At 43.1% G+C, this 18,437-nt stretch overlaps 1 long non-coding RNA gene across 1 annotated transcript in view; it reads left to right on the top strand.

Annotated features, from left to right (window-relative positions):
* The window catches only part of LOC108521353 (uncharacterized), a 42,464-nt gene that overhangs the window by 4,539 nt on the left and 19,488 nt on the right, over positions 1–18,437 (top strand). Inside the window, exon 2 of the long non-coding RNA XR_001883171.1 lies at positions 13,987–14,127. This is a non-coding gene — a long non-coding RNA (uncharacterized LOC108521353). The remainder of the gene's footprint in view (positions 1–13,986; positions 14,128–18,437) is intronic.

Genomic DNA, 18,437 nt, shown 5'->3' with positions numbered 1-18,437 from the left:
AGCTACTTAACAGCATTTCTAGGGGTACACTCCTTCCACAGCACTTTTTCCCCATAGCTCTATTAATTCTAAACATTTTCATATCACTGAAACCTGACAAAGTCCTGGCACCATCTTTGTGAGGTAGATATGGGAGAGAATTATTCCCATTTTCTTAGATTTAGAAAAGTGAGGCAAAGTAAGTGACTATCCCAAAGTCACCCAGGGGAGAAGAGATGAGCTGAGACCAGCCTCCACACCTCTTGCCCCCTGCCCATTCTTTTTCGGTACTCCTTGCTAGATCCCAGGAGCTGTCTGTCAGTGTGCTGACACCACTCAGGAAAATGCAAGTTTCATCCTGACACCAGAAAGACAGAGCAACGATTACGCTTCAGTCCCCAAGGAGGCAGAGAAATTGCTTTTAGTTGACAAGTGCATCTCCCACACACATACCCCTCTGGTTGAATGAAAAGATAAAATCAAGTTAAAAATCCCAAATGCTCACTTAATTTTGTAAAGCATTTTGCTCTTTGAGCTAGGGGTAGGCAGGATGAGAGAATTTTCCAACTCCAGAAGTCTCAACAGGGTGGGGTAGGGAGAATAGTGGGAACTAAGGGGGGCACAGAAAAAAAAAGTCAGAAAGAACAAAAGCATGGGGAGGTTTTCTTTTAGTTTTGTGCCATAATCAATAAGAAAATGGAGTTTTCTGAAAAAAGAACTAGAAAAAACTCAAGTGTGTGCTTATGCCTTTGAAAAACTACAAGACATGCAAGCCACTGACATTTCCATTCTAGATGAAAATTCTATGGCTTCCGATAACAAGAGTTTAGGGGCTCAGCAGGGGGACTGTCCACTTCTATGTATTACCATAGACTCCTGGGCTTTACTACCCCTGAAGGTCATCCCTGCAAAGCACTTGCCTTTATATATTTAAGTGTATCAGCTCCCGACGTACTCTCATATGTATTTTCAATCTGAATTACATACAGCTTTGGGAGGTTGGCAGGACAGAGCTTAGCACAACCCTCATTTTACAGAGGAAGAAACTGAAGTTTGAGGAAGGGGAGTGACTTGCCTAAAGTCACTGCCTTTTCTGTTTGTTTGGAACCTGTTCTTGAACCACTTTTGTGCTTCCTTCTTTTGTGCAGGGTTCCCTCTCACACTACCCATATCCAGCCTAAAATCTGGCCTTAGATCTTGTATGTCTCTTGACCCCTCCCCTGGACTCCAAAACTTGGAGACTTTCACCTTGCTGAGAATTCCAAAGCCCTTAGAAAACCTGAGAATCTCCTCAGCTAAGAACATTTTATTCTTAGTCGTGAAATGTCATGATATCTGCAACATATTTTCAAGTATGTGTGTGTATGTGTGTATATATATATATATATATGACTCTCTCACTATCTCTATATGTTTATATATATTCATATTATATAGATACATAAATATATATCTATATATTATATAGCTAGAGAATTTATTGTGCATATATATATACACACACACAAGTATTTATTGTGCTGTTCTTTCAAATTTACCATATGTTTAAAAGTCTGAAAATACAAAGTTAAGGGGAATCTCCTCCCAGGCAGCCACCCCACCGGTTTACTCTAAAATTTGAAAGTTAATGGTACATCCCTCCCACGGGGCTCTACCCCAGGACTCTATCAGGATGACCTAGCCCCAAACACAGAACTAGCTCCGCAGGAAGGGAAGGCTACACCTGTGAGTGGTTGTGATGTCTTAGATGGAGCTTGGGTGCTGGTAAGTGGCTGCCTGTACTGCATTGGAGTTTAGGGTGAAGGATTTGATTGCAAAGCAGCTTAAATTAGAGCCCGAGAGGAGTCCTTAAACAAATTCTAATTAGAGCTGGCAATTTTCCAAAAATAATGTTTTATTTAATTTCAAAACTTGCTTATCAGGGTTGAAAGTGCCATTAGAGATAATCTAGTCCAACCTCCTCTCATCACGGGGCTGGTGGGAAGGGGCACTGAGATCCAGAAAGGGAAAGTGACTTACCCAACATCGCCTAGCAAGTTAGTGGCTGAAAAGGGACTAAAAGCCAGGTGTCCAGCATCCTAGTCCAGGGCTCGGTCCATTACATCACACTGCTATCCCACTTTGGCTTCCTGGGTTCTTGAAAGGTCATCTGCCCACCCCAGGGCTTGCTTTCTTCAGACCAGCGTGGCACTTGGGGGATTTGCAGTCAGCGACAGTCCCTGCTGCTGGGATCTGAGCCAGGCGCCTGAAGATGGCACCTGTCACATCCCATTGGAATGAATTACCTCCCTATGAAACTGAGAGGGCCAGGAGGAATCTGGGAGCGGCACCTTGAGAGCAGAGTCAGTCCTGGCCCGCGCGGCTAGTGTGCCATGGACATTCAAGGTAGAGAAGGTCATGGAAAATATCCTGAGCACTGTTTGCTGGGGAGCTTTCCACCTCTCTTGGACCCCAAGTGATTTATTGATTATTTTAGGGACAGCCACTCTGGTTTATTGGTTTAACTGCCATTACTCGTGAGGGGGCTGCCTGCCTGCTGCGTCCCCTGGTCTGTCTACTCACAGGATTGGTTCATGGGACAGCTTAGGTGGACCCTCGTGAGCCTGTCAGGATTAATGGCATTTGACTGTAGATCATGAGAAATCTCATCAGTTGCTGTGGGTGGAGGTGGATGGAGCAAGCAGGAAGAGGGCAGAGGAGAAGAAGGAAGATGAGCAATAGCGGGAGGGGACAAAAAGGACGAGGGAGAAGGGGGAGAGGAACGTGCAATAAAGGAATTCTCTTGTACAACAACCACTGACATTTCTGAGCCTGTAGCTTCCTCACTTTTAATCATTCCCTTCATTAAGTGCCATTTGTCAATGCAAATGGGTCTTTCTCTGTTATAACTCAATCTCGGGACAACCCACGCCTTAAACAAAGATGCAAGGCTAGCTCCAGAGCCCTAGGTTTCCCTAACTAAGGGGTTGTTTGCCCTTCCCTCCCTGCATTCCTCTATCCCAGGCACCATAAGAACACCAAAATTGGCCCTAGGACAAAAGATACCAAGGACTGACTTTATCTTCTGAGCTACTTTGGGTCTGGGCCCCGCCCAAGGACCCCCTCTTCTGACTTCTGTGGCCCAACACCCTTTCCTGCTATCAAGCACCAGGGCTTATAACTGTCCTGCTGTTCTACCCTTCAGATCCCAGGGAAGTTATGAGATTGAAAACTAAGCGGTAAGGCAGGAAGGTGCCATCAGAGATGCATCTGCCTAGGACCAGAGAGCAGCCATGCTGGAGAAGAGGGGCTGCAGCTGAGGCTGGGTCAAGTGGCAGGACGGCCATTTGATGCATTTGGCAGGCTGTGCACACATGTTGAATAGGTGAAGACCAGGATATATTCAGAAAGCCTTTCCTTTTGCCCCTAATAAGGAAACTTCTGGCCAGAAGAAACTTAAGGCCCCTAGTGCCTTAACAAATACAGGAACACTTAAGTCTCTGAGTGACTGTGGATCCTGACTTCATTGTTAAGAGTGGCTCTGGGGTGGCAGTTTCAGTGACAGGGAAGGAAGAGATTGTGTAACATGGGTATAGGTCATGGACTGTAGGCCCTCCTCACTGGACCAGGCTCTGGGGCCTGGTATCCTGGGACTGGGGCTACAGCTCTCTGCCATCTCCCTAGGGAAAAAGCCACAAGTATATTCTCCAAATCACACACCTTGCTGTCCTCAGAGACAGTCCCTCAAATCTACTCAGTGATCATGAGATGCCCTGAAAGTTTTGGGGTCAACAGTGTTGATATTAGTGTCCAAGGCCAGGTTCAAGGACCAGGTGCAGAATGTTGGTTCCTCTGGCTTTTTTGTCCTTTCCTCCCACCTCAAAGGAAAAAAGGATCCTCTCTGGGGTTCTCCTCACTAGTATTCTGAAGCTCGGCCCCTTCTGCTGCTGCCACCTCAGTCACCAAGAAGCCTCTGACCCTCTTTTACGTCTTCTCTTCCACTGACTCCTTCCTTCTTACTCACATCTCAAACCTCCCCATAAAGCATAATCTCTCACTTAGCCTTGCTCTACTTGCTCATGGGTCTGCAAAACTTCTCAAATGTGTAGTGTCTACCATCAACTCACTATTTTACCTCTTTCCACTCCACTTCCACTCTTGAGGCCTTCCTAATTCTAGATGCAGTGGCTCCTTGTCAACTCTCAGCCCTCTTGGCCACTTGACAGCCATTTGCTACCCCATGAGCTCTTTCTCCTTATTAATTGAAAACTCCTCTGCTTTCAGTCAAAACTCCCAGGTCTCATCTCTCAGGATTCTTCTTCTGCGTGTTCAGTAATCCTCTCTGTCATCTACTTATTAATCTTTTCTTTCCCTGTGGGCTTCTTCTTCCCCGTAGTCCACAAAAACATTGAAACGTTCCTATATGGAAACAATCTTCCCCCAACCCTGCGTCCCCTCCTAGCTATCATCCATCCTTCCTTTCTCAGCCTTAGTCCTTAACACCTTGAAAGAGTATTCTAGATATGCTCACCTTACTTTTCCCCAAACACTCCTGCCATCCACGCAAGACAGCTCCTACCCCCTCCATATTTGCACACACACACAGCCCCTCTCAATACTGTTACCAATGTTTTTCTGGAGGCCTACTCCAAGGGGACATATCTCTGTCCTATTTTGATTTTCATTCCCTGCACAATGCTACATTGTAAGTCTCTATTTATTGAAACTCACTCTTCCCTTGGCTCTGACGACACTGTGCTATACTGGTGTTCTTACCTCTGATTTCTCCTTCTAGCTCTGTATTTTCCTTTGGTACCCTAAATGGGAGCATTGCTCAGGTCCTGTCCTCAATGCTCTATTCTTATGTGGAGGGGCTCATCTACTCTGATGGCCCTTATCTTTCTGGATCACTCACAATACCTAAAATAGTGTCCTCCATATAGTAGACACTTAAGTAATGTTTACCTAATTGATTAACATTTGTTAATTGCACAATGCCTGGTACACTTCAAATGTTCTGTAAAGACTATTATGGGAGATCTTACAGTTTACAAGCATTTCCTGTGTATTTGCCTGTCTTCATCCTCATCATAACCCTGTGAGGATGATTTTTTCTTATTCTCATTTTTATAGATGAGAGAAGAGGAGGGAGCTAATGTTTGTTTTCTGCCTATTCTGTGCCAAGTGCTTTATACACATTTTAATTTAATTTTTACAACAGCACTGTGAAGTAGGTGTTCTTAGCCACATTATACAGATGGGAAAACTGAAGCTCAGAAAGGAATTCAAGATCACAAGGAGCATATAATTTGCCTCCTCTGCTATTTCATTGTTCTGCAAATTTGATCATACCAAATTTAGTGAGCAATACTGGGGAGGCATATAAAAGGTATCATACAGTGATATTATAATTATTGTTTACATATAAGTATTTTTTGGTTTGCATTCATATGAAATTTAATGTCACGCATATAAAGAGCTGAAGAGGAAAATAAAACCCTTCTATTTCCAAACATTCTCTGCCTTTCCCCTTGCATATTATAATAAGAAGAACAGATTATTAAATGTTTACCGTTTGCCAGGCATTATGTTTAGCGTTTTACATGTGTGCTTTCATTTAATTCTCACTGCAACACTATGAGGTGGGGGCTATTATTATATCTCAATTTATACATAAGGTAATTGTGTCTCATAGGAGTTAAGTAACTGGTTCAATGACCCCTAGTTAGTTTCTGAGGTAATTGAAATTTTAAGTCAGGTTGGTCTGACTCCAAAGTGAATATTCTTTCAATGATAGCAGGCTGCCTTTCTAAGAGGATAGGGAAACCAAGTCTCAGAGAGATTGTAATGTCAGGTCTCCTGACTCTACATTTTTTTCCACTTCGCTTCGGCTGCTAGCATCTCTTTGTTGAAGGGACTGCTTTTATTGTCAATAATCTTTCTATGTCTGTGGTCTGTCTCCTCAACTACATTGTCAGCTCTGCCAAACCTCTTTAGATCCCCCACAGAGGGTTCTCACTAAATACTTGTCAATTGATAAGCACGGGGCTCTCTTCGGTTGAGAGAATTATTAATAACCATCAGACTTTGACAAAGCCCTTCTCATCTCCAAAGGAGTTGAGCCCTTGGAGCTTAGGAGATGTATCAATTCCTCGCCTTGCTGCAGCTTGAAGTCAGGAGCCCACACTGCCCGCCTCCGCACAGCATCCATTCTCCAGGGAGCCTCTATAGCGTCAGAATCATTTCACCGAAGGCTAAATTATGTGTGTGACTCTGGGAGAGCGAGGTCTCCGTAAAGGGGGAGAAGAATGTGGGCTGTGGTTCTGAATGCAGATGGACCCTGGGGATGTTTCGCACCATCCGAGATGATGTGTCAACCTCTAGCAGTGGCACTCCATAGAACAAGCTTTAAAGAGTGATCTTTACTGTTATTATTGGGAATATTAATAATATTTCTTACATTTGTACTGTGAACTCCCATTTACGCGAAAGGCTCCTGCACAAGAATTCATTATTTTTCATTTGTGCTGGACTTCCACAAAACCTTTTGGGCTTCGATATTCCCCCCAAAAAATATTCCTCTGTCCAGTTTTTTGGGAAAGGGAACCACCCCAGGGAAAGAGAAACAGCTGAGACCCTGAGAACGGGAACCTTAGCTGGCTGGGACTGAAGGCCAACAATTGATCCTGCCGAGCAATGAAATATGTTTGGAGCCTGAACACAGATCCCCAATCTCCTTCCTTCTCTTTGGCTGTTCCCGGAGCTGGCAGGACCTCCCACCCCAAGCAGAATCTGTAGTTCCGCCCGCAATCAGAATTCACTCTTCCTCATCCCTTCCCCCATCAATGGCCTCAGGGACACTTATGTGGAAGCCACCAATTATCTCTTCCCCTCCTCTAGACCAATTTTCTCATGCATTTGTATGAGTTCACTTAGCATCCTGCAAAGAGACAGGCAGTAGTAATAATCATAGCTAACATTCATGGAGCTTTTACTATAAGGAAGGCACTATAATAAGCACTTTGCATGCATAATTTCTCTTCATCCTCATAATAGTCCTACGAGGAAGGTTTATTTGGATCCCTACTTTAAAGAGGAGGATGTAGTTTCTAGTGAGTAAGCAGCCTGCCCAAGGCCACACAGCTAGCTAATGCAGAGCCAGGATTCAAAGCCAGATCTATGAACCCTTCCAGTATACTGTCTTTCAGTATCGGCTTCCACTTCTTGGATAAAAACAGTGGGACCCAGAGACTGGAAGTCCATGTAGCATTCAAAGGAAAGAGTCTCAGGAAGTCAGGAAATAGTTTTCCTCCAATTTCTGCCAGTAACAGGCTAGATGAGACTAGGTGAGTCACTAAAATTCCCCTGTTTCTGAATCTGCAAGCAGGGTCCACAGTGTGTGAGATGCGAAAGAGATGAGCCAAGGAAGGTTAATCTACTCCAAATCTATAGAGTTTAAAAGCACCATGCGAATGCAAAGTGTTCCTTATCATAATCCTTAACATTATTATTCCAGCCTATTCATCTACCAATGAACCTGGGACACAGTGCCTAGCTCTGCCCCTGGATTCTGGTGCCATTTAAGTGCCAAGACAAATGGTCTCAGGGAGTCAGGGGTGATCCATTATCTGGATATGGATTATTTCTCAGGAGTAAATTGTTAGCCCTGTCAGGTGGCTGATGAATTCTCCCACTGCACCTGGGGGCTCATCACTCTGCATGGGACGTGTAGGGAATGCAAGTAGCGCAGCAGCTGGAGTCACAGTGTGACTCTGCAGATGGGGTCCTGGGGGCGGGGAACAAGGATGTGTTTGTTAGGTTCCAGGGAGCAGCAAACGACCCCACCCATCCTTGAGTGAAAAGACAGATAATGAACCCCACCCACCCACAGCCCAGCCCAGGGCAGAAAAGGGTAACTCCTTCCCTCTCCTGATGTCTGAAGCATCTTTGGGGAGAACAAAGCACAAAAGAGGCTGATAGATTCATACACAAGGAGATATTGACAGAGAGATGAGAAGAATGGGCAAGAGAAACAGAAAAACAAGACATGGAGAAAGACAGGGAAAGAAAATGAATAAAATGAAGGATCACAGAAAAGAGACACATGGAGGAAAAGGAATACAGTTAAAAGAGAAACCCAGAAATAGGAGCTAAGAGGAAAAGAAGAAAGAGTAAGAAGTAGCTAGTGTGGTGGCTCACGCCTGTAATCCCAGCACTTTGGAAGGCAGAAGTGGGCCCACGAGTTCAAGACCAGCCTGGGCAACATAGCAAGACCCCATCAATATAATTTTTTTTTTTTTTTAATTAACAGGGTGTTTTGGCATGCACCTATAGCTCCAGCTACTCAGGAGGGTGAGGTAAGAGGATCGCTGGAGCCCAGGAGGTCAAGGCTGCAGCGAGCTATGATCATGCCACTGTGCTCCAGCCTGGGTGACAAAGTGAAACCCTGAAAAAAAAAGGAAAAGAAAGAAAAGAAAAAGAAAGAAAGGAAGGAAGAAAGGAAGGAAGGAAGGAAGGAAGGAAGGAAGGAAGGAAAAGAAAAGAAAGAAAAGAAGAAAAATAAAAAAAAAAGCAGACTCAGAAAGAATCCCCAAAAATGGGAAAAGTTATATAGAGAAAGAAAAAAATAAGAAAAAAGGAAAATATATGGGAAAAGACAAATCTAGAGAGAAAACAAGTAGGGGAAGAGAAAGGGGAAGAAATAAATAAAATACAAAAGAAAAGTATATAGAGAAATATAAAAATAGAACAACCAGAGATAAAGGAACACAATGAAAGAAAAAAGGATGAGGGAGATAAGAATACTGGGGAAAAAATAGGTGAAAAATGTTAAGAAACATAGAAGAGGAGATTGAAGTCTTTAGGAGGACCAGAAATGATTTTTTTTCTCCCTCCCTCCCACTTTCACTGTTAGCCATTCTTGTGGTGTAAAATCAGTCAGACACAGTCACACATTCTGAGTCAAATAAGCACATGAAAAATAGCACATCTGGACACAGAGGAGCTGAAAGATTTGAGATGTAGGCAGCGACAGACTCACAGCAGAAAGAGAGAGCCAACCTGAACACAGGATGGGCTCCAGGCAGAAACTGCCAAGGAACTAGATATACCACTGCAGAAGATGACACAAAGGCACCTCAAAAGATGGACATGTGAATAGACAGGTACACAAGCAGACATCCACCAGGGTGGGAGGAGGAGGTTTGGCCTAGCTCCGTTCCTCCTCTCTTCTCTTTGCCTTTGTGAAATACTCTAATAATGGGCATTTACCATTCTGGGTCTCCCGCCCTTGGGATTTTCCTTTAGGCTTCGTGAAGGTTGGTAGCAATGTGTTTCATTTAAATAAACTCACTCCTGCTAGGGTCTGTTAGTTACTGTATCTCCCCTCCTGGGAACAGACTTCTCTCACCAGTTTAAATGATCATATCCAAAAGACCCCTTTCAGGCATGAGTGTAAACGACTGAATATCAGTCCCTTGGCTAAGACAGAGTTGGAGTCTGTCTTTATGCTTACTCCAAGACTAGAACTTTTTCCCCCAGTATGCCATGATCCTCCTTAACTTCACTGGACTTTCCTTTTCACCTCTGCAGTTTGAAGCAGATGAGAAGGGGAGGCTACGCATCAGGATCCCTACTCGAATAAGAGGAGTGTCATAAGATTTCCTTGGCTAAAAAGTGTTTCTTGCAAAAGCGAAGTTTGAAAATCTCAGGGTTACACAGGGCCGGATGAATTCTAAGGGTCCTTCCAGCTCTGACATTCTGAAATTCTATGACTAAGAGCTAATTTGTTCAAATCTAAACCCGCAGTAATTGCACAGAACTTGATTGAATTTTCTGAGCAAATATGGCGTCACTGTCTGCCCCAATAAGTATTTAGCCATGGCCCCAGTTTAATGATTTTGTGCAGTATCAATATTTCTTGGTGCAGTTTCCAGCACTGACAGGTAGGTGCATGATGATGTGAAACATGTGGGCTCAAGATGCCCACCCAGGAAAGCCACAGGTGGTTGTTGGTGTGTCCACCTGGCTTGGGCTGACACACAGACTGCACCAACTCCTCTGGCTAGTGCTGGGCACATGCAGGGGTAGCACAACTGCCTTTGAAAAGGGCATGCTGGTTGGGTGGGTGGATCAGGTTGCCCTAAAAGCTCAGGGATGCTGTAGCCAACGGGTCACAAAGAGAATAGCAATGAATGGGGCTTGCTTTGTACAACTTCACTTTGATACAAATCATCCCTGAAGGCTACTGCCTCACTTAGTATTCCATTCATTCATTCATTCATTCTACAGAGAGTGCGTGCTCTGTGTCAAGCTCTGTGCTAGAACTAAGGATAGAGACATGAACAAAATGCAGTCCAATATCTCCCAAAAATCTCATTTGTGAATCAGAATTGTGGTACAGTCAAGGGGGCAGTATGTGAACCAAAGTCAAAGAATACTGATGCTGCTCAGCATCAACAAACTTAGGCTATGGATAAATATTTATAAGAAGAAATAATTTGGTAGGAATATTACTATATATGCACACTTTTAGTTATTCCCACTGGCAAAACTGATGAATCAGAGACCTTTTTTTGTATGCAATATTCAAGACGCAAAGAAGTCTTATAATTAGCTCAGGTAAAATAACTTGATTGTTTCCTAAGTACAACTCTGAAAAAGTACAAATTAATTTAATACTTTTTGTTTATCTTTTAGTTACACATTATCCATGATAGGGTTTTATTTGTTGGTGGTGGTTTGAGAGCATTGTGTTTTGGAGAGAATTGAAACATTTACTGGAAGAGAAAGGAAGATCGGTTCCTCTCTTTGATGCTGTCATGACACTAAGCCTATCATTCCCAAACAGAGATACATTTATATATGTTTGTGAGTTCTCGTGATCATTTGTCTTTTATATATTTAGACTTTCACACATGCACCAACCATACGCAAAGCACCTTCTCTGACACGTGCACTGGGCCACGTATGGGAACACTGGAAAGATTAGAGCATAGCCCCTGCCCTTGAAGGGCTTCTACTCCAGAAGGGGGGAGCCAACAAATAACTCAAGGACTTTATGATGAGTGGCATAACAGAGGTGTGGACAAAGGGAAGCTGAGAAGAACAGGAACTAAGAGATGAGGGTACGTGGAGAAGCTTTAAGAGACAAGGTGGCCTATGGTGGGGTGTGGTGGAGAAGGTCTGAAGATTGACCCTATTCATCATTGTGGGGCTAGACGGAGCCATCCTCTTTCTCCAAACTCTGTTTTGCTTTGTTTTAATTAGTGGAATGTATTTGTGAGAACCACAGAACTACACAGCAAGCAGATCAGTCTGTAGCTAGGATTAGCCCAGTAGCCTGCATCAGTTTAACTGCTTCAATTTAGGATGAAATATAGCCACTCCTTTTGAAAAACACAATGCAGGGAGGTGGGTGGTCAGAGACTGGCTCCTATCCCCTAACCTTAGCTTCTTGAAAATCAGATTTTCCTTGCCTACCCAGCACTCCTATCTAGCAAAGTTATTCTTTTATGGGGGCAAAGTTGTTTGAGTAGCACTGGGTATCATGGTAGCTCTCAAATTATTCACATTCCAAAGGAGGTTTAATGATTTCCAAGATAATTGGTTGTAGAAATAAGTCCTTCTAAAAACCCAGCAATAGAATGTTCATGATGCCACAGGATGATTCAGAACATTTGGCCTTAATTACTTTGATTGTCCGCCAGGATTTAATATATGAATATTACATTGCGATCTTCAATTTAATTTCTTGTGTAAATGGATTGTGGCAGAATCCGGTAGTCCTGAACTGGCACATAATTCAGCGTGGGAGACACTATCTTAACTCATCTCATTACTCAAGCCATTTGTTGTCCTTCAGGCTTTGACAGCCAGGAGATGGGAAAGTAGCAGAGGTGATGTGATCTCTCAACCTGGGTCCAGACAGACATGAGCCATAGTCTCTACCGATTACGTTGTTACACAGACACAGACAGCACTTATTTTCAGAAGAAAAAAAAAATGCCCCAGTCAATATGCAGCTGTGTGCTCTGGTCTTTCATAGCATAATGGAGTGGAAAAAGCTGGGGCATGCATGCAAGAGACCTGAGTTCTAGTCCTAAGTTGACCACTAACTTGCAGTATGATCTTGGGCAAGCCACTTAATTTCTCTGAGCTTTCGATTCCTCGTCATTAGAACTACATCATCTCCAAGTGCTTTCCAGAGTGAAGGTTTTCTGACGTATTAATAGCATGTGGCAAATCTGACAGTTTTGGCACCATGACTAAAAGACGGTTGTTTCTATCCATCTGTGACTAATAAGCAGCCCCCCAAGAATGGGCAAAGTTTGAGGGAAGGGAGAGCGAGACAGGGCAGATAAGTGCGAGGGAAGAAGGAAGGGAAGGTGGAGAGAACAGCCCTGCAGCCTTAGTGAGCTATCCCTCAGGGCCCAGGTGAGCTTGTTAGGACCTTAGCAAAATGGGGGACATTTCAGCCTGGGAAGCTTGATGGAAATTACAGGAATAAAATGAGACTCAAAAAAGCATTAAATGGGAAGCCACAGTGCTGGAGAATTTATTTGTACCACATATAACAGAGAGCTTACATCTAGAATGCATAAAGAACTCCTAGAAATGAATATGAAAAGAACAATCTAGTAGGATAAAATGGACAAAAGACTTAAATGGAAATTGTACAAAAGAGTATATCCAAAAGGCCAATGAACATATGAAAAGATGCTCAACCTCATTAGTCATCAGAGAATTGCAAATCAAACCACAATGAGATACCACTGCACACCCACCAGAGTGATTAAAATGTAAAAGTCTGACAATACTTACTGTTAATAATGATTTGGCACAATGGAAGAGTGCAAATTGGTACAAACTTTGAAAAACTGGCAGCATCCAGCAAATGGAATGTGTGCTTATGACTCAGTGATTCCACTACTAACAGAAATGCAGGCACATGTGCACCAAAAGTCAAACAAAAATAACCATAGGAGTGTTAGTCAAACAGCCCCAAACTGGAAATGCCCATCTGCAGTAGAATGGTGAACTCAATTGTGGCATATTCACAAAAGGGAATATTATGCAGCAATGAGAAGGAACAATATCAGTTTTATGCAACAACATGGATGAATCTCACAAACATAATATTGAATGAAAGAAGCCAGAAACAAAAGCATACATACTGAATTATTACATAAAAGTCGGTAACTGGCAAAACTATAATGTTTAGGAATGCATGCTAAGGTGTACAAGTATAAATAAAAGCAAGGAAGTGATTTTTGGAAAAGTCAAAAAAGTTGTTACCTTTTAGTAGGGGAGAAAGGAATTATGATTAGGGAAGGGACACAAGTAGGGCATCAGGGATGCTGATAATATTCTATTTTAACTGGGTAACAATTAACACAGGTGTCCCATTGAACAAGTTGTGCATTTATGATTTATGCACTTTTCNAGTATAAATAAAAGCAAGGAAGTGATTTTTGGAAAAGTCAAAAAAGTTGTTACCTTTTAGTAGGGGAGAAAGGAATTATGATTAGGGAAGGGACACAAGTAGGGCATCAGGGATGCTGATAATATTCTATTTTTAACTGGGTAACAATTAACACAGGTGTCCCATTGAACAAGTTGTGCATTTATGATTTATGCACTTTTCTTTATGTGTGGCATATTTCACAATTTAAAATAAAGCTTTAAAATACAGAGATTGAAAAAAGTCAAAGCCAAATCTTTGTTTCAGACTAATGTGACTCCAATTTCTGTCCATTCTCTCACGACCCTGCAGATTCTAGACTCTCGGCAAAGAGAGGACAGAGGCTGTGTCTCATGTCTCTCAGTATTTGCCTGCCAAAATCTTCCAACTTTAAAGCTAACCTGACTCCAATTAGTACCTAACAGCCACCAGCCAATTGACTGCAGTTAAAGACACCTTGTTCCAACTGCTTTCTAGTTTCCTCTCATTTCCCCATTCTCAAACTATTCTTGTTCCATTTCAGTTCCATCTTTCTCCTGAGTCTTTATTCTGTCTTCTGTTTGCAGCCCTGTTCCTTCCTTATGGACTAATGGCTGAGTGACCCAACTGGATTTCCTTGGCTTGAACCTGAGCAAGCCCTCTCTCTCTAAAGACTTGAATGCCTACTCCCTTCACTGAGTGGTTTCTTCTGTTCCTGGCCAACTCAGGTAGGGTATCTACCACCTCCCCCTCCCTAGATCTTATAGGGTTAAAGTGCCTTATCTCAAATCCTTGGGGCCAGATGTTTCAAAATTCAGAATTTGGGGAATTTTATCAAGCTAATCATGTGTATTTGCCAATATCACATAACACCTCTCGCAGGTTGCGGCATAGCTCCCCATAATCAAATACATTAATATTTTTGTCATGAAATATATGGATGTTCACACTAAGTGGGATAAAGAAAGACTATCATAATATAAGTTAAAATGAGTTTTAACATCAAACTTATGAGAAAGTTTTTGGTTTTCAGAGCTTTGTGGTTTGGGAAGTGAAAATAAGAAATAGGAGCCCAATGCTTGTTTGGTGGATGGATGGAAGGATGGAAGCATAGAAAGACACAATGAATTACATGTGTTTATCATCCCAAGTGACAAATGTGCATTTAACGAGAGTCTTCATCACTTTAACCAATTGTGGGCACATCGGATTCCACCGCTGGCAAGAGGAACACTAGTAGAAAAATCTACCACATAGGTCTGCTACCAGAACATGGATGGCCTGCCTGGGGTCAAGTGGCCATCCCTGGGCCACTCTTCTGCATAAAACATTCATCCAGCCCCTTTTCCTGGCTATGAGTGGGGTAGGCCTAACTAGAAGGGAAAGTTACGGGTATGGCAAGTACCTGGGGCTAGTCTGTTGGGTCCAGTTGGAAAGGAATGGATGGGCTTCAAGCACCAATTTCAGGTGGCCCTCCTTAAATAGTATTGTTCTCAGCAAGGCTTTGCAAAGGTATTGAGTGGAATTAGTTCAAGATCACCCTTCCCAGCAAGTACTCAGAGTGCAGTAAGTATATATTTCTAGGAAAGGGTACAGTTAGGTGTTTTTTACTTCCAGCCACCTGGGAGTGTGGATACTATAGCTTATTGTCCTGGGATGCTTCAGAGGCAAAGCAGTGAGTTCCAGGAGAGGCTAGCAAGGGACTAGAGCATGAGTCAAAGCCAAACCTTCAGGCTCCCCCACCCAGGAGACACCAAAGAACCATGGGAGACCTCATCAGGAGAAAACCACGCAGCCACTTTCAGGACCGATGCCTAGAGGAGAAGCTCAGGGGAAGGTGGATTTGAGGAGAGGTTAGGAGGCTCAGCCTTAGAGCGCCAGAAAACTGGGTTGTTTGCTCCCAGAATATGGAAACTGAGTCACCAGGTAGGCATCTCCCATAGCTCTGCCCCAGGCTTTTCAATCTTAAAACAGTAAGACAGGACTTACATGAGCCCTTCCGTCTTTTTCTGCTCTGCTTTCCAGAGTTCATAAATCTATGATTCTCTTTTAAATAATCTTTGTCTTTTTTTCTCATAAGAGTAACACATGCTCCTTGTTGAAACTTTGAAAAGTTAGGTAAATATATAAATGTTTAGACTCACTTATCATCCCACCCACCTCTTACACATTTGAGTGTATTACCTTTCTGCTTGCTTGCTTTTGTTTTCCATGTCTTTATAAAATTGTGATCATAGACTTTTGTATTTTGAGTTAGACACTTAAGTATATTGTGAGCATTTCCCATGTCACCACAAAAGCTATCATTCTAGTCTAATTTGAACATCTACCAGATATTGTGGGGCACACTTAGCAAGGATAAAATGTGTAGCCTGCCTTTATGGAACTTATACTCTTGTTGAGAAGATGAGGCTGATATACATGGAACCAATAGTGATAAATACAAATGGAATATAATGAAATGTCACTTTGAGGGATAGGCTGGAAAGACAGTAAGAATCCAAAAGAGGGAAAGATTGATGTGGGTAGCATTATAAGTGGAGGCTCCTGGAGAAGGCAGGACTTAAATTGGCCTTTAAAGGATAAGAAAAAGGAGAATGAGAAAGGTAGAAGCATGAAGAAAACAGACACAATGGGGGAAAGTTGGATTGAGTAATCCCAAACCCTTTATGCTTATCATTGTTGTTGATGATACAGAGCTACCCAGGGCCAGGATTTCAGGACTGTTCAGGGTCCCACCTAATATATGAACAAATAAACCCAGGTCTCTAACCTAAAGGGAATTTGGAGGCTAAATGCATGAAAAATGAAGCACTGGTATTGATATGGCAGTAGCTTAGACTCAGACCTTTTTCCACTTAGTAACTGACTTGCTTCTTTGCTGCATCTTGAACAGTGATGGCTCAAACATCACGGTGCTAGTGGCCAGAGTCACCAGTTGTACAACTTCCTAGCTAGATAGCTGATTACATGACTCTAGAGCCCTAGTCACAGTCAGTTCACTACCATGGGTTGGTAATCACAAAAAGAGGGTAAACAGAGAGCAAGCCCATGTCACAAGCCCCCTTCTTCATACACTGAAGACACAGCCAAAACTTGTTGTAAATGTTAATTAAGCCATTAATTTGTGATCTGAAGATCTCCCCAGTGGAACTAGGACTTTCCTAAGGACAGAAAACCAGTGGTTTGAAGAACAGTAGAAATGTTCATGAAATACCACAGTTTAAGATTCATTTGTGATGCATCAGAAATGTCCTTGCCTATGGTCAGGAGACTTGCCACTAACTAGCTATATGATTTTGACCAAATTCTATTACTTCTTGGAGTCCATCTCAGTTTTCTTCCTCATCTGTAAAATGGGAACTGTTTCAAAGTTCCCTTTTGGCACCAAAATTCTATGAACCTACAATGTATTTGGACCACCACCACTTTTCAGATTTCAGGATCCCCTACAACAATGCAAATAACCCTAAGAAAAGGCTACATCTTACCCTGTGTTGCCAGTCACCACCATACCTGGGAATCGAAGTCCTTTGGGGAATGGGACCAGGAGAGCGAGCAGGCCCAGCCCGAGGGGAGAGGCACAAAAAGGAGAAGTGGGTGGACCCCAAGATGTCACCAGTTAAGCAGAGAGAGGATCTTGATACCTCCTCCTCTATCTGCCTGTCCCCTGAGTGCCCAGCAGCAGGCTGTGCTTTACTGCATGCCTACGTAGGTGCCTGCTCACCACAGGGTGCCCTAGCTGCCAGCATGCTATTCCAGGCCAATAGGAGAACCCTGAGGTGAAGTACCCTGGGGCCAATCATAGGTGGAAATATCTTTTTAATGGCCAGAGAGAGTGTATCTTTGGCTGCTTTTCATTGGTTCAGACCAACTGAAGGCTCTCTGGACTCTCAGCCAATGCCGAGCCATCAGCCAACAGGAATGGGCTTTGTTGCTGGATCTTGTTTTTGTCTAGGGCTGATGGGTAACTCTGCCCCAAGGGCTGCCTTGTCTCCTCATTATCATCCCTGACTGAAAACTTTTGCCATGAACACAGAAGGCATGAGCAGTGGGGCTTAATCAAGGCAGCTTAGAGGTAGGCATGCTTGGGGCCAGGGGCCATGCCTGGGCCCAGTCCTTGCAGGTGAGTGCAGGTGAACCAGCAAAGGGAGAGAATAAACAAGTAGAATTGGTGGGCATGGGCACTGTGGAATTAAAGCTAAGGGCAGATCTTGACAGACCAAACTCTTCCTTCCTTCCCACAAGCCATGAGTATCTGAGTAACGTGTCCACAATCTTATGATTCCCTCTTTACTCTTTCTCTGTAGCCCCAACCACAACCAGGGAGGGTTTCCTCCCAAGAAAGTAAGAAAAGCTTATTGGAGAAGGTGTGCCGGCTCCCACTTGCAGGCTGGATTCCCTGACTTAGGATGCCCGCAATGGTCAGAGATATAGACTTGGTGACTCCGGCCTTCAGAGATACATGGATTCCATAACATTTGCTTCTAACATCTCAGACTGTAGTCTGACTATCTCCTCATATGCTTTAAGGAAGGCTAGGGTTGTGGGTTCAATCCTGGGTGAGCTGGATAGCCTTCTTCACTTTGGTCTCTGACCATTGACACAATTATTAGTCCCACCCAAGGGCAAAATCTCTAACCTGAACAGTTATTTGAGCAATGTGTACACAGGAGGCAGAATGAGAGAGTATGGAGGATACAGTGAAAAGCCTTCCCTGTTTCTGGAAACATTCAGTCTTACATCAAACACTCACTGAATGCCTTTTATGAGGCAGACAATCTACTGGATGCTAAGATAACAAAAAGGAATAAAACACATGAACTTTTGGTGAATCTCACCAGGGCAGAGCCAAGGGGAAGAGTGTGTTTTAAGCACTGGTGATTGACTACCTTTAAAATTGACCTGAGGTTATAGTTGGCTTTGGAATCCCCAGAACTGGCCCTTGGTAAAACTGATCACAAATGTCTGTTTACAATGCCCCTTAAGGTGCTCCCGTATTAAAACTCTCTTTCAGAAAAAAAAAAAAAAAAAAAAA

The sequence above is a fragment of the Rhinopithecus bieti genome, unplaced genomic scaffold, assembly GCF_001698545.2.
Source record: "Rhinopithecus bieti isolate Rb0 unplaced genomic scaffold, ASM169854v2 scaffold_59965, whole genome shotgun sequence".
Lineage (NCBI taxonomy): Eukaryota > Metazoa > Chordata > Mammalia > Primates > Cercopithecidae > Rhinopithecus > Rhinopithecus bieti.
Note: the sequence above shows the minus strand (reverse complement) of the source record. Positions and strands in the feature narration are given on the sequence as shown.